General features: G+C 37.2%; 1 protein-coding gene across 2 annotated transcripts in view; it reads left to right on the top strand.

Annotated features, from left to right (window-relative positions):
- The window catches only part of HAPLN1 (hyaluronan and proteoglycan link protein 1), a 77592-nt gene that overhangs the window by 18923 nt on the left and 43720 nt on the right, over positions 1-14949 (top strand). The window contains exon 1 of one of the 2 annotated variants that reach the window (XM_020894191.2): positions 11960-12187. The exons of the other annotated variant lie outside the window; for it this stretch is intronic. The gene's annotated coding sequence lies outside the window, so the exon portion shown is untranslated. Of the gene's footprint in view, positions 1-11959; positions 12188-14949 lie in introns of those variants that run through there. 2 annotated transcript variants of the gene reach the window in all.

Raw genomic sequence — 14949 nt, 5'->3', positions numbered from 1 at the left:
GCTTTGGCATAGTCAATAAACCAGAAATAGATGTTTTTCTGGAACTCTCTTGCTTTTTCAATGAGCCAGCGGATATTGGAGAATTTTAAGCATTACTTTACTAGCGTGTGAGATGAGTGCAATTGTATGGTAGTTTGAACATTCTTTGGCATTGCCTTTCTTTGGGGTTGGAAAGAAAACTGACCTTTTCCAGTCCTGTGGCCACTGCTGAGTTTTCCAAATTTGCTGTCATATTGAGTGCAGCACTTTTCATAGCATCATCTTTTAGGATTTGAAATAGCTCAGCTGGAATTCCATCACCTCCACTAGCTTTGTTTGTAGTGATGCATCCTAAGGCCCACTTGACTTCACATTCCAGGATGTCTGGCTCTAGGTGAGTGATCACACCATCATGATTATCTGGGTCATGAAGATCTTTTTTGTACAGTTCTTCTGTGTATTCTTGCTACCTCTTCTTAATATATTCTACTTCTGTTAGGTCCACACCATTTCTGTTCTATATCAAACCCATCTTTGCATGAAATGTTCCCTTGGTATCTCTAATTTTCTTGAAGAGATCTCTAGTCTTTCCCATTCTATTGTTTTCCTCTACCTCTTTGCACTGATCACTGAGGAAGGCTTTCTTATCTCTCCTTACTATTCTTTAGAACTCTGCATTCAAGGGGGAATATCTTTCCTTTTCTCCTGTGCTTTTGGCTTCTCTTCTTTTCATAGCTATTTGTAAGGCCTCCTCAGACAGCCATTTTGCTTTTTTGCATTCTTTTTCCTGGGGATGGTCTTGATCCCTTCTCCTGTACAATGTCTCGAACCTCTGTCCATAGTTCATCAGTCACTCTTTCCCCATCTATTTGCCATGAAGTGATGGGACTAGATACCATGATATCCCAAGATAAAATAAAGAGTTAAATAAAATCTCAAAACAATATATATATATATATATATATATATCTTTGATACACATAATAATGTAATATGCAAGTATTAAAATGATGTAAAAGAGGATTTAATGAAATGACAAGATGCCCATTATATACCCAATTTAAAAAATCGCTTTTAAAAAAGCCATATAATTTGGTTCCACTTCAGCAAAAATGAAAAGCATTTGTATTTGACTAAAATGTTTGGATAAGTACGCAATAAGATGCAACCATAATTAATCTCAGTTGGAATTATGGGTGATTATTTTTAATATTTATTAAGGCACAATCAACATACAATAAAAAGGACATGTTCAAAGTGCACAGGTGATCAGCTTTGCATGTGTGTATACCTATAAAACCATCCCTACAATTAAGATAATAAAAATGTTCATCGCCCAGAAAGTTTTCTACTATCCCTTTGTAATCCTTCCCCATCCCTCTTCCTTGTGCACAAATACCTGTCTACTTTCTGTCACTGAAAATTAGTCTGCACTTTCTAGAATTTTATGTAAAAAATCATTATGTTCTCTTAAAAGAAATCTGGCTTCATTCATGCATCATTTGTTTGAACTTCATTCGCATTATTGTGTATAGCAGTAGTTCACTCCTTTTCATGCTGAATCGTATTTCCATCTAGATACCAGTTTTTTATCCATTCATCTGTTGATGGACATTTAGGGTGTTTCCATTTTATACCACTACAAATAAAGCAGCTATGAATATTAATGCATAAGTCTTTATATAGATATATGCCTTCATTTCTCTGGAGTGAACACCTAAGAGTGCAATGGCTGGTAAATGGTAGGTAATGTTTACATTTTTATTTAATAAACAACCAAACAGTTTCCAAAGTGATCATGCCATTTTACATTCTCTCCAGTCATGTGTTACAGAGAGTTCCAGTTTGCTCTATATCCTATCCAACACGTGGGTATGATTAGTCCTATTAATTAATAATTTATCTTTTATCAGATTAGCCTGGATAGAGGTTTAATCAATTTTATTCATCTTTTCACGAAACTGTCTTTTGTTTTCATTGATTTTCTCATTGTTTCTGATTTCTGCTTCATTGATTTGTGTGCTGATTTTTATTATTCTTTCTTCTCCTTTTCAAATACTCTTCAGTTTCTAGGTTCTTAAGGTGGAATCTGAAGCCCTTGACCTGAAACTTTTTTCTTTTCTATTGCAGGTGTGTAAAGCTATAAATTTTTCACTACATAATGCTTCAGCTGAAACCCCCAAATTTTAATGTTTTCACTTTCATTCAGTTGAAAATAATTTTTAATGTTCCTTTTGATTTTTTTCTATGAACCTTGGGTTGTTTAGAGGTTTATAGTTTAGTTTCCTAATATATGGATATATTCCACGTATATTTTTGTTACTGATTTCCAATTTAATTCTACCATTACATTTTCATTATTCTAGGTCCTAATGTATTCCTCAAATATTTTTCATAAAACCTTTTAGTTCCCATTTACAGATGTTTCTCTCACGACCTAATGAGAATTCCATGGCCTAAATAATTCACTTTGAATAACATCTTACACTTTCCCCAAACTCAGTAACTCATCACATTGCTAAAAACCTGTTTCTACATCTGTGACTTTGGCTTTTATGATCTCCTTGGGTGGTTTATTTTATTTTTCCTGGCATTACTAAACCTCAAATTGTAAAATAATCTCTCTGAAAAAGGTATCAGAAATTCTTAACTGTTTTCTTGCTTTGGGTGTTTTAGGAACAGAAAGAAAAGACCAAGTTATTTTCAAATTTTAAGATTGTCCTTTGCATTATATCCAGTCCAAACATATGACAGAGTGCTGGTTCCAGGAAATGCGTCCCATGCAGTCTTTCTTTTCAAGTAAACTGAAGATTGCTTCCTCAATTACTTGAATCTTCTGGGTGGTCCTTTAAAAAATAGTTCTTTGAAGAAAGTAGTGAATTACTAATACTGTAAATGTAAAATAACTTTAGTCCTTTAACTTTGAAGCTAAGAAAGAATGAAGAGAAATTCAATGTTTTTTGTTTGTTCATATAGAATTTTCTAGCTCAGATTTTAAGAGGCAAAAATTCTGTATGAATCCAATGAAAAACTTTTTTTTAAGATGTGTGTACATTTGAACTTAGAATTAGCCAACTGTAATTGTGTTTCTGCATGTACACGTGCACATGTGTGTAAACTACTTGGTTTGCTTATTTTGATATGTAAATGATGCACACACATATATTGCAGTCTATATTAAAATCAGTATGTAATAAACTTAAAATATCTAGGGACATTTAGTAATTAAAGAACTTTGTGCAATTCTGAGAAAACTGGTTATTACTTAGGCTTAGTCTGTCCATTTGATTCCCCTTTTGGGTTTGAAATCATCCCTTTGTGTTCTCTCAGTATTATCCCCTCATTGGCGCTTGCCCTAGGCCAAAGACTAAAGTAGCTGAAGTTTCTTTTATGGCTACTCCATTCTCTTCCAGAGACCTCTTTTGCCTTTTTACTCTTCTTGACCAATCAGTGAAAAAAAAAAAAACTGTATTTCAGTCTTGAGGCCTTTTATTTCCCTGAAAAATATCTATTTAGGCAGCTACTCCCCCTAGGGAAACACAGGACAGGCTGACAATGTTAGTTATCGTCACTGCTCAACTGCCTGTGACTCTGATTTTCAGTAGTTCACTGTCTGTATCAGTCTAACAGTTTGACAGTAAAGATAGTCACCACTTAGCATTCAGATCATTCCATTTTGGTCTAGAGGAGGAAATGGCCACCTGCTCCAGTATTCCTGCCTGGCGAATCCCATGGACAGAGAAGCCTGCTGGACTATAATCCCTAGGGTCGCAAAGAGTCGGACACGACTAGAACGGCTTAGCACGCACACTAATCCAGCAACCCCAAACCCTCTCCACCCACTCACCCCAAATAGGAAGGATAGCCAAATGAATTGTCATGAGAAAAGAAAATCTTATACAAACAGGGACCTAATAATTGCAGTGGTTGACTAGTGGACTGAGCAAATTTAAATAAGGTAGACTATGTGACTTTTGTAGACTTTGCATATCCTTCAGGCAAGCTCACTGTAAATGGCATTTTTGGCTGTGTAAATACAATGTCTGTACTATGAATTGTACTTGCCTGAATACAGAACATTGAATTTACATTCCTCATGGTGCTGCTGACCTTCATCAGCGATTGGCCAAGTGGGCTTTGGTTGGCAAATGAATATTGTCATGGCCTTCAGCTCCTTGGCTAGTTTCCTTGGCTCATGGCTTTATTAGTGGAATTATAAGTAACTATTTCTCCCTGTCCATAAGCTGAAGGTTTCCTGCTTCTGTCCACCACTGCCCTGAATGCATCATTTTCTAGGGCTGTCTCCCCAGTCTATATTAATATCTCCCATTTAAATAAGCTTTCCTAACTTACCCATTATCACAAAAGAAAAAGAACTCAGATCTGCATTTGGCAAACACCATCCCAAGAAATTATCCAAAATCGTGGGTGCCAACTAAAGAGGTCAACAGCCATTTGTTTGCCATGTGCATTTAATTATTGGAGGAAATTTGATTTGCCAATTATGCTAGTATTTTGAAGGCAGCTTCATTTTGCAATTGAGAATGAGAACTTCTTAAAGTGGGACTGTGCCAGTGAGCTCATGCCAGATCCATTGTGGGAACTGGAAAGTTTGTGAAGAGAACCAAATAAAGCATGGCAGGAACTATGCTGCTGCATAGAGATAAATGGATAAGGGGATAAAAATATTCTTTGGATGTTTCTGTTTAAGAGCAGTAACTAGGAATGCTCTATATAAATGCAATTCTGGAATTTAGACATTCTAACACCAAAAAGCACAAATTAGCAGTTTATCAGTCTTCCTGATGTTTTCTTTTTTCTCTTTCCATTATGTATATCAAAGAATAGGGTGTTCTAAAATATTAAAATTGATAGATACAAATTGTAAGATAGTCATGAGGGTATTCTTCTAGCCTAAATGCTGAAGATTCAAGGACTGATCCTACAGTGTGGACACTGCTCTGATCAAAGCAGTTGCATCACAGTTGGGGAAGCTGAGTGTCTAATCACATCAGTATGACACCAGATGCAATCCAATGGGATTTAAAGAGGTCCTTCCTGGTTTGGATTCCATAATGGTGATATAGACTGCATTTTATATACTTGTTTCTAAAGTATTTTTGAATAAATGCTTTTCATATGATGCCATTAAGTAGCTATTTATTCTGCCTATGCATATGACTAAATAGAAATTTATGCTTTTGCAAACAGGGTTATTTTGCAAAGACCTTACTAAACTATCACTAAAAATGCAAATCATAGTGAAGAGTTTCCTGAGGGCCATGCTCTTCTTCTCAATGGGAGAAACAGCAGATGCATCCGGAGGCCATTCACTACATGTGAGAGAATATTTGCCAATTGTGCATTTCTTAAAGACTGATTTTGCCTAAACCAGATCATTGAAGTTAATGATTCAATGAGATTAGTCTTTTCCTCTTTTGTTTCCTGTGGGTTATTTTTCTTTTTAATGACAAGATACCCCTTTTCATACCAGTTTATTTGCATACATTTTATTATTTTAAGTATATTTCCTCTTTTGGAAGAGGAAATCTTAATCTTAAATCTTATTCCAAACACCTGTCTCCTTAACTCACTTAACTGTCAAACAGCTAACTTAACCTATTATTTTTTTAAGCAATGGCATTTTGACAGAATGAAATTCTTCCCTTGAAATTTAGGAATGAGTGAAAAAATAACACACCCTTCCAGATGTGAAGAAAATAAACATTATCCTGCCCTTGAACTTCCTGAAATTATAATGACCTTCTTTTGTTTTGAGTCACTTTGCACCCCACCTGCTTTACCACCTTCCCCCACTCCTTGGTCCAGCATCCCAGATTCAGTGACCATTTCTAAGTTCACTTGCAGACTGTCTCTAAAATGGTAAGATTTAGTGGGGGCTGGGGCAATGCCTGTGTTGGCATTAGATTTGACGGGTTTCAGCATTAGCAGAATAAAGAGATGATATAGTTGCCTCTGAATTCATTCATTGCTGGAAATTACCGTCTGAAGTCCAAAGACAGCAAAACTTCCTACTTTAGGGCTGCAATTACTATTCACTGTCTGTCTCTCCTCTAAGCCCAGGGAGGCTTCCATTAGCATGGCAGAAAAGGACAGCAGGGTTCAGAGAGCCTCTCTGCAGTGATTATATCTGACAGACTGGCCTTGCTCTCCTTTCTACTTTTTCACCACTAGCAACAGCTGCTTCTTTGTTTTACCTGTCATACCTTTCCCTTTCCATGAAAGAAGTCAGATAGTCATGCAAGGAGTACATCAAAAGTCATGACCCTTAAGCGGATTTTAAATTAGCGCAGAGGAGGAAATGAGATCTATAGTTTGGCCTCATATCTTGTTCTTTCCCTTTTTAGTTCCTATTTGACTGCATTTTACACACCTAGGTTTAGTTTTGTCTCTGCCATTGGTGGTTAGTACAATTTTAAACGATCTGGAAGAAATCAAACAGGAAATGCTGATGAAAAATAATTCTACTCAAACGAGACCTTCAATGGCTTGCACTGTGTTTATTTTCCATTGGTGTGAGAAGGTTCTGTTAATAAGATGGGCTGAGGACTGATGATCTGGATAGAGGTAGACAGTTAACAGTAAGAGTCCATACGAATGCTTTTCAAGCATTCATTCAAGCTTTTATGCCTTATGTTGTTCCACAACTGGACTTTAAGAGCTTGTGTGGAAATACTTGGAAGAAAGTACCGGTGGTCATATGCTCTTGGCCAAAAGTGGTCCTTTTATGTCAGATTATGTAGACTACCTTTTCACACAAGCAGCAAAGTTGAAAGGGGACAGGTTGAGGTTGAGGTAGGCCAGAAAGGGTCACAACAATCAATACAAAAAATGGAATAACTGAATGACTCTAGTAATTACTTAGTTAACGCTAGGACACCCTCCATCAGCTGCATTTAGAACCACAGAAATGCCAGTCTTTTTAATTCATTCATTCAATACTCACTGAAAACTCACTACATGCCAGGAGTACAAAGACTAATAAAATACATTTTTTTTTTTTTGGGTCCTGAGGGGGCTTAAACTTTTGTAACATTAACATGGAACCAGGCACTTCTAGGTGCTTCATTTATCATTGGAAAATTAAATGACTGTTTTCTAAATTAATATGAAATATGATGATTTCTTCAACAGGTAGGTTGTATGTGTGTGGTGTGTCTAACATCTAGAGAGCTATAGCACATGGTTGGGCATATTGTATAATATCCAACACTGAGGGCTTCCATTCACCCTGCAGTGCACAGAGAAAAACCAGCACATCTGAGCTCCTACTGTGTACAGAAGATATCCTGGTGAACACAGTTTCTACCTTCTTGGAGCTTGCATTCCAGCTGTTGTGTGTCCATGAAATGGGCTGAATTCTGCTCTCAAATCCTATAAAATATTCCTAGAAGCACTTTAAAGTATGTGGCTTGACAGTCTTTTGCTATAGCCCAATATGAAAATGTGTTAAAATGTTGATGTCTTCTATAATTACACTAATCATTGAATTTATAGCAGTATCATGTTAATCTGGCCACCCTAAAGACTGAGAATCCAATAGTAAAAGTTAACACATTACTTTTAAGACCATTTTACTTTCATAAAAATTGGAAATATTATTAAAGTGTGTTATGTTTGTATCTTCCTTAGTAAACAGATGACATAACATGATTAAGAAAATCCTTCTTGGGGTGTGGAGAAAAGGGAACCCTCCCACACTGTTGGTGGGAATGTAAATTGGTATACCCACTACAGAGCCAACTTCCCAGGTGGCTCAGATGGTAAAGCATCTGCTTACAATGCGGGAGACCCGGGTTTGATCCCTGGATTGGGAAGATCCACTGGAGAAGGAAATGGCGACCCACTCCAGTATTCTTGCCTGGAAAATCCCATAGACGGAGGAGCCTGGTGGGCTACAGTCCATGGGGTCGCAAAGAGTCAGACACGACTTCACTTTCACTATGGAGAACAGTACAGATGTTCCTTTAAAAATTAACAATAGAACTACCATGTGATCCAGCAGTCCCACTCCTGAGCATATATCCAGAAAAGATGAAAACTCTAATTTGAAAAGATACATGCACCCAATGTTTACTGCAGCACTATTTACAGTGGCCAACATGTGTAAGCAACCTAAATGTCCATCAACAAAGGAATGGATAAAGAAGATGTGGTATATTCATACCACGGAATACTACTCAGCCATTAAAAGAATGAAATAATGTCATTTGTAGCACCATAGATGGACCTATAGATTATCATACTAAGTGAAATAAGACAAAGACAAATACTCTATCCCACTTATATGTGGAATCTAAAAAAAATTATACAAATGAACTTACAGAACAGAAACTCAAAAATCTAGAAAATACACTAACGGTTACCAAAGAGGAAAGGCAGGGAGAAAGAAATAAGGAATTTGGGATTAACAGACATACACTCCTATATATAAAAGAAACTACAGGGACCTACTGTATAGCACAGGGGATTATATTCCTTATCTTGTAATAACCCATAATGAAAAAAATCTGAAGAATGTATATATATGTATATATATACATAACTGAATCACTTTGCTGTACACCTATACTTCAAGAAAAAGAGAAAATCTCTCTTAGTAATGTACTCTAACAAGGTTGTATTTTTAGGGCATTATTAGATGTGGGCCTCCCAGGTATTCTGTGGTAAAGAATCCACCTACCAAGCAGAAGATGTGAGTTCGATCTCTGGGTTGGGAAGATCCCCTGGCAACCCGCTCCAGTATTCTTGCCTGAGAAATCCCATGGACAGAGGAACCTGGCAGACTACAGTCCATGGGGTCAAAAAGAGCCGGACAAGACTTAGCAACTAAAAGACAATTATGAGAAGTGTAAGGATAAGGTAAATAACTCTTAGTGGTTATAGAACTTTGTTTAGAAAAACTGGCAGCACCAGGAAAAACGCAAATAAGCATGACATGCAAGGCCTTGTCCCTGCTCCTGCCTGCCTGTCCGGCATCATCTCCAGCCAATTCATTCTGATTATCCTCCTCTTCGGTCACAGGGAGCTGTTAATACATGCAGTCACATGAGTAGCCCAAGTCTCTCACAGCTCACTTCCTTTGTACATGCTATTCTCACGAACAGCAGTATGCCTTCTCCTCTTCTCTATCTCCTTCTTGGTTCAGATCCAGCTGAGAAGTCACTTTCTTTGTGAAACCATTCCCATCCCCTCCCAGGCACCAGGGTTAATTGCCTTCCAAGGCTGCTGCATTTCACAGCCCCAGGTGGTGCCCTCCCCATGTATTACCAGAGAGTTCTTCCTCTTTCTCCCGTAGCATCTTACAGAGATGCCTCTATGCATTTAGCATCCTGCTCTGTCTCCTGCTTTGCAGCCTCCCCAAAGGGTAATAAATGCTTTGCAATCTGAAGCTGAACCTTATTTCTACTTGTCTGACATATAATAGTGCTCAATGGATAATTGAATTGGAGCTTCACATGGCACAGTACATAATTTAGGAGCCCTTAAGTCTGTCAGGTTGGTTTTTCCTTCCCTGGATCTGTTCAGATTGTTGGTGTAGCCTGGCCATTTTTTCTCTGTTGGGATATCTGTCCTTCATGTCATCCCTCCATTGCCAGCGACTGTGTTGCTGGCTGCCTTTTTCAGGGGTCCATTAGTGCTAAGAGCACTGCTCCTTGTCCACGGCCCAGTTGCTCTGTTTTCTCTGCCCCCCCTCCTCTTCTTCTCCTTCTTCCCCATGTCTTCCTTTTCCCCCTAATTCCTCATTTCCTTTCCCCTCCTCCTTTTCTTGTTCTTCCTGCTTGCTTCTCAGTGGAAGGGGCTTTTGCCTTTTAAACTATTGTCTGCAAATGAACACTGAATCAGTCATTTGCATTTTATTTCTTATGGTGATTATACCTTTAGTGGTTTTCTCTGTATTCACAGGATTTGTTGTTCAGTCACCAAGTCGTGTCTGACTCTTTGTGACCCCGTGGACTGCAGCATGCCAGGCCTCCGTGTCCCTCACCATCTCCCAGAGTTTGCCCAAGTTCATGTCCATTGAATTGGTGATGTCATCCAGCCATCTCATCCTCTGTCTCGCTCTTCTCCTTCTGCCTTCAATCTTTCCCAGCATCAGTGTCTTTTCAAATGAGTTGGCTGTTTGCATCAGGTGACCAAAGTATTGGAGCTTCAGCTTTAGCATTAGCCCTTGCAATGAGTATTCAGGGATGATTTCCTTTAGAATGGACTGGTTTACCTCCTTGCAGTATTGTGTACACTAAAAATGATTTTCAGGTGTGCAGTTATTACCAACACCTGAGGGCTATGACTGTTCAGTTTGGAGGGTTTTTAAAAAGAATTTTTGAAAGCTCATTTTTGGAAATTGTACAGTGTTACCATATCCTTTGGACAGCAAGAAGATCCAACCAGTCCATCCTAAAGGAAATCAGTCCTGAATATTCATTGGAAGGACTGATGCTTGGGCTGAAACTCCAATACTTGGCCATCTGATGAGAAGAACTGACTCATTGGGAAAGACCTTGATGCTGGGAAAGACTGAAAGCAGGAGAAGGGGACAACAGAGGATGAGATGGCTGGATGGCATCACCAACACAATGGACATGAGTTTGAGTAAACTCCAGGAGTTGGTGACGGACAGGGAGGCCTGGCATGCTGCAGTCCACGGGGTCGCAAAGAGTCGAACACGGCTGAGCGACTGAACTGAACCATATCCCTTTCTTTGTATGTACTTTACTCTCAGGACTACATTTCATCACCTAGATAGAGATATCTCTGCATACTTCCTGAAGTTAGCAAGGTGAATGCGACTATTCAATGGTCATTGTGTTCAGCTGCTCAGTCTGTCCGACTCTTTATGACCCCATGGACTGTAGCCCGTCAGGCTCCTCTGATCATGGAATTTTCCAGGCAAGAATACCAGAGTGGGTTGCCATTTCCTACTGCAGGGGATCTTCCCAACCTAGGGATCCAACCCACATCTCCTGATTCTCCTGCATTGGCAGGTGGATTCTTTACCACTGTGCCTTAGAACGCAAATAGTATACAACTCTCATTTACCTGGCTTTGATGAGAATTGTGATCTTTATGTAACTGTTCATGATTGACCATTTATTCCTTAACTCTAACAGTACTCATCCGGGAACTCTGCCATTTTTACACTGCTCTTACTAGCATGGACGTGAAGCTCTTCATATCTTAAAAAAAAAAAAAAAACATGTTCAAGTTTGAAATAGAAAAGGGGAACTTCGTACTGGCAACTCTAATGGTGGGAGTTGGAAGCAAACTGAAGGGGAAAGTCTGTGGAGGGGTGGGAGTGTAATTTCATGGTATTTAGGACATTGAAAAACCCTTGAGGTTCATGTGCACCCACTTTCTATATTTCTTGTGATAATACTGCCTGCATTTTTGTACACTGTACTCTGATTATTTTGTACACTGATTATTTACTTCTAAGTCAATGGCAAGCCTAATACTTATATAACATAAAAGTTTTAAATGGCATTCTTTACAAAAGTTATAAATTATATAGATATTTTAGAGTCTAGGGTAGTCCTAACCGACTAAACTTCAGTGCTATAAAGAAGGCTGATTAAATGATTTTGGTTGTTTTCAGAATGAACAAAATCCTCAGCTCAAGAAGATATAAAGGAGGATTACTTAGTTTTAAAAGCTTAAAATACCCTCAAAGATCACTATAACTTTAAAAAAATCTTTTAAGATGTATTCTTGGGTTGTGTCTTGTATCACAAAACCAATTTGGAAACTTGATTTAATGAGCTTAGTTGTCAATATTTGCCAAGTTAATTGGAGAATACTGGATACTCCCTTTTTGTTCTGTGTAGACACAGCCTTTTGGACTGGAACAGCCTTTGTTATCCCTAGGCCAATGAACTGAATTCTGATGAAATCATGCTTTGACGTAGGATGTGGACCAATAGTAAACCTGCTTCAGGGTCTTGGAAGATATCTTAAAAGTTGCAGCCAAAAGAGGTGGGGACTGCATCAAGCGGAGAGGAGAGAAGCTTCTGCTGCTAAAGATCATGAATGGATTTATTTTTGCTTTTATCATGACTTAGTATGATAAGATACCACAGCAAAACATTGCTCATAAAACTCTTCAGTGTGCTTAGTAAAAAGTCAGGATTGACATATATTTAAAATCATTCTACACCTTCTCAGAGTTTGATCATCGTTTAAAATATATGTGAGTTGCCTGATTCTTGTTGTTAACTAGTTTAGAATTCCATGTGGGATGCAGTGGGGGCATTAGAGTTGGATTTTGCATTACGTTGAAAACTTGTTACTGTCACATCTGTGATCCACCAAAGCTGTCCTGTAGATGATTTGCAGTTGTATTTTTAGATTCAGTTTTAATATGATGTTTAACTGACAGCTGTTGCAATTTTGAATTTTATAAGAAATGCTAAAATTTTAAATGGAAAAGCCTTAAAACACTGTTTTGCAAGTTTAATTAGAAGTACTTCCAAAAGCAGTTTATTTCAAAGTGATGTTATGATTAGTTTTCTATCCATATAAACCCTACTTCTAGTTTAAATTAAAACATTTTTTGTTTCAAATTATAAAGTCTGTAGCCAAGAGGTTTGCATTTATTTAGTTGCATGAATATAAGCTGGAGTTTAACTCATTTTTATGTAACCTAGTCCTAACACTGGTGATTTTATTCATATTTGCCCATTAAAATACGAACAGAGTTATTTTCCATGGCTTTAAAATTATGTAAAAGAGTAGTTAAAAATGGAAACTGTTGTATTTTATTCACTTTCATCTGTTTTTGGATGTTATATGTTAGTTAGGAAACAATGAGATAGCAATCTAAACTCTTAATAGTCTTCACATATATTCATTCTTTTGCAATTCTTCAGAAAAAAACTGCTTACTAAAACTATAACTATCCTTGGCTAAAAGGGGCCTTCCAGTCTCTTTAAAATGCCTGTGTTCAAGTCCTATTTGAATTGCAATTCACAAGGGAATACGTCTACCTTTGTAGAGTTCTTAATTTAGTGCCAAATTCCTTGTCAGTATTCAAAAATCATTCAGTATTACTGATAATGGCAGCCAGTCATTTGATTTTATACATTAAGAAAAATATTTTAAGGTCTAACTTTATATTATTCAGTGTAATGCTTGTTATTTGTGCTGAGAATTTTGATCATGACTCAAGGAAGAATGAACCTATAAAATGATGTGTTCCCTGTCCAAGTATGCCTATCAAGTATATTCTTTAAAGTAAAGAAATTTTTCAGAACAATGCTAACATCTATACACATTTTTCTTGTTTGGTTTTTGAGGAAATTATTCCAGGGCAGAAACAAAATTTTAGTGAAATTTTAATTTTAATCAAAATAACCTCTAGTATGTAGACTTATTAATGCCATACTTTGATCATGATTATAATGCTAATACACCCTGACAGCAATCAAAATAGAAAAGAAGTTATGAGTGAGTTTATGAAATGATAGCACTGCTAATTTATATACCAACAAACTTAAGAATTGCTCATGAGATATTTTGATTTTTGAACATTTTCTTTACTCTAATGATAGAAAATGAATGTTTTCTACATTCTATGATGGATGCATTTTAATTGCATAGCAACATAATATTCATACCAGTTATAGTCTAATTTTTAATGTTGTATGGTAAAATAATTTTTTTAGGGCAACAAAAGTGGGATAAATTCCCCCAAGTAAACAGAAAGGAAGACAAAAGATTTATTGTCTTTTAATCTCACAGTTATCATCAAAATGTATTGCTAAGCATATATTTATTAACTTCCTCTACTAACAACTCTCTGGTTAAGAAACAGATTATTAATTATAGAAGACATGCCCCCACTCTGCAAACCTAGAAATCTCATGTAACTAAAAGGTTTTTGAGTAGTTGTGAGAACCTTGCAGAAGCCACATAGAGAGAGCTCACAGAACATGCCCAAGCTACTGAGGCAATGTCCGCAACACTCCAGGACTTTGGTATCCTAAGACTGCCCATCTCTCATACTATTTTTCTCTCCAGCAGCCTGTGAATTATCCGCTAGTATTCAGACTAGAATATTGGAGTATATTGAGAGCAAGTCTGGAATTTCCTTGCCATGACCTCGAAAGAGAGTTTTACTGATTGCCATTGTAAATGCACAGTCCTTACTACAGTTAACAACTTCTGTGTTTTTTCTTTCTTGTCATATGACTAGATTTTGATATCTACCTATCCACTGGTATTATCTTACAAGATTGGAAAACACAGTTTATACTACCTACTGTCCAATACAATTCCAACCAAAGGTATTGCATGTAAATAAACATTGAATGGAATGTTCCCAGCATTTCATTGCTAGCAATGTTCCCTAGCATCACTGTTAGGGTTTCACACAGATATAACCTGGAAGTGTCAGAATCTTGCTGTATGTGCTTCATTCACTTATTTGTTCAGCAATGCCAGTATTAGTTATTCAGAAACAAGTCCAAATAAGTCACTGTGCTAATTAGTATGTATATGCATTGCTTTCTCCCTTACTCCCTAGAGATTGAAGGACTTGACACTATAAATACCAAATATAATTTGTGCTTTCATGTTTGTTTTAGAAAAGCAATCACAAACAAAAGCACTGTGGAATTTTTCATAAAGCTTGTTTTGGAGACGTCTAACCTCCTCCTCAAGAATTACCTTAAGCAGGTTCAGATGGGTCAACAAGCAGCTGGAGCTAATGTGCTTTGATTAAACGTAGAGTTGCTGAGTTTGTCCCAAACTCTATCAATTTGTCCCAAATTCTCTAAGAAAGAGTGGGCAAAGAGTAGTGAGCTAAAAAGCAGTAAGTGATTCAAAATGCTACTTAAACAAGCATTACTGATGTCATCCATTTAAAAATCCATGAATTTGTTTGCTGAGGAGGACAGTCCTAAAATGCAAAGTGAGTAGAATGGAGGGTCTGATATCTCTGGTAAGAAAAAG

Source organism: Odocoileus virginianus, chromosome 3 (assembly GCF_023699985.2).
Source record: "Odocoileus virginianus isolate 20LAN1187 ecotype Illinois chromosome 3, Ovbor_1.2, whole genome shotgun sequence".
NCBI lineage: Eukaryota > Metazoa > Chordata > Mammalia > Artiodactyla > Cervidae > Odocoileus > Odocoileus virginianus.
This window is presented reverse-complemented; position numbering and strand designations above follow the sequence as displayed.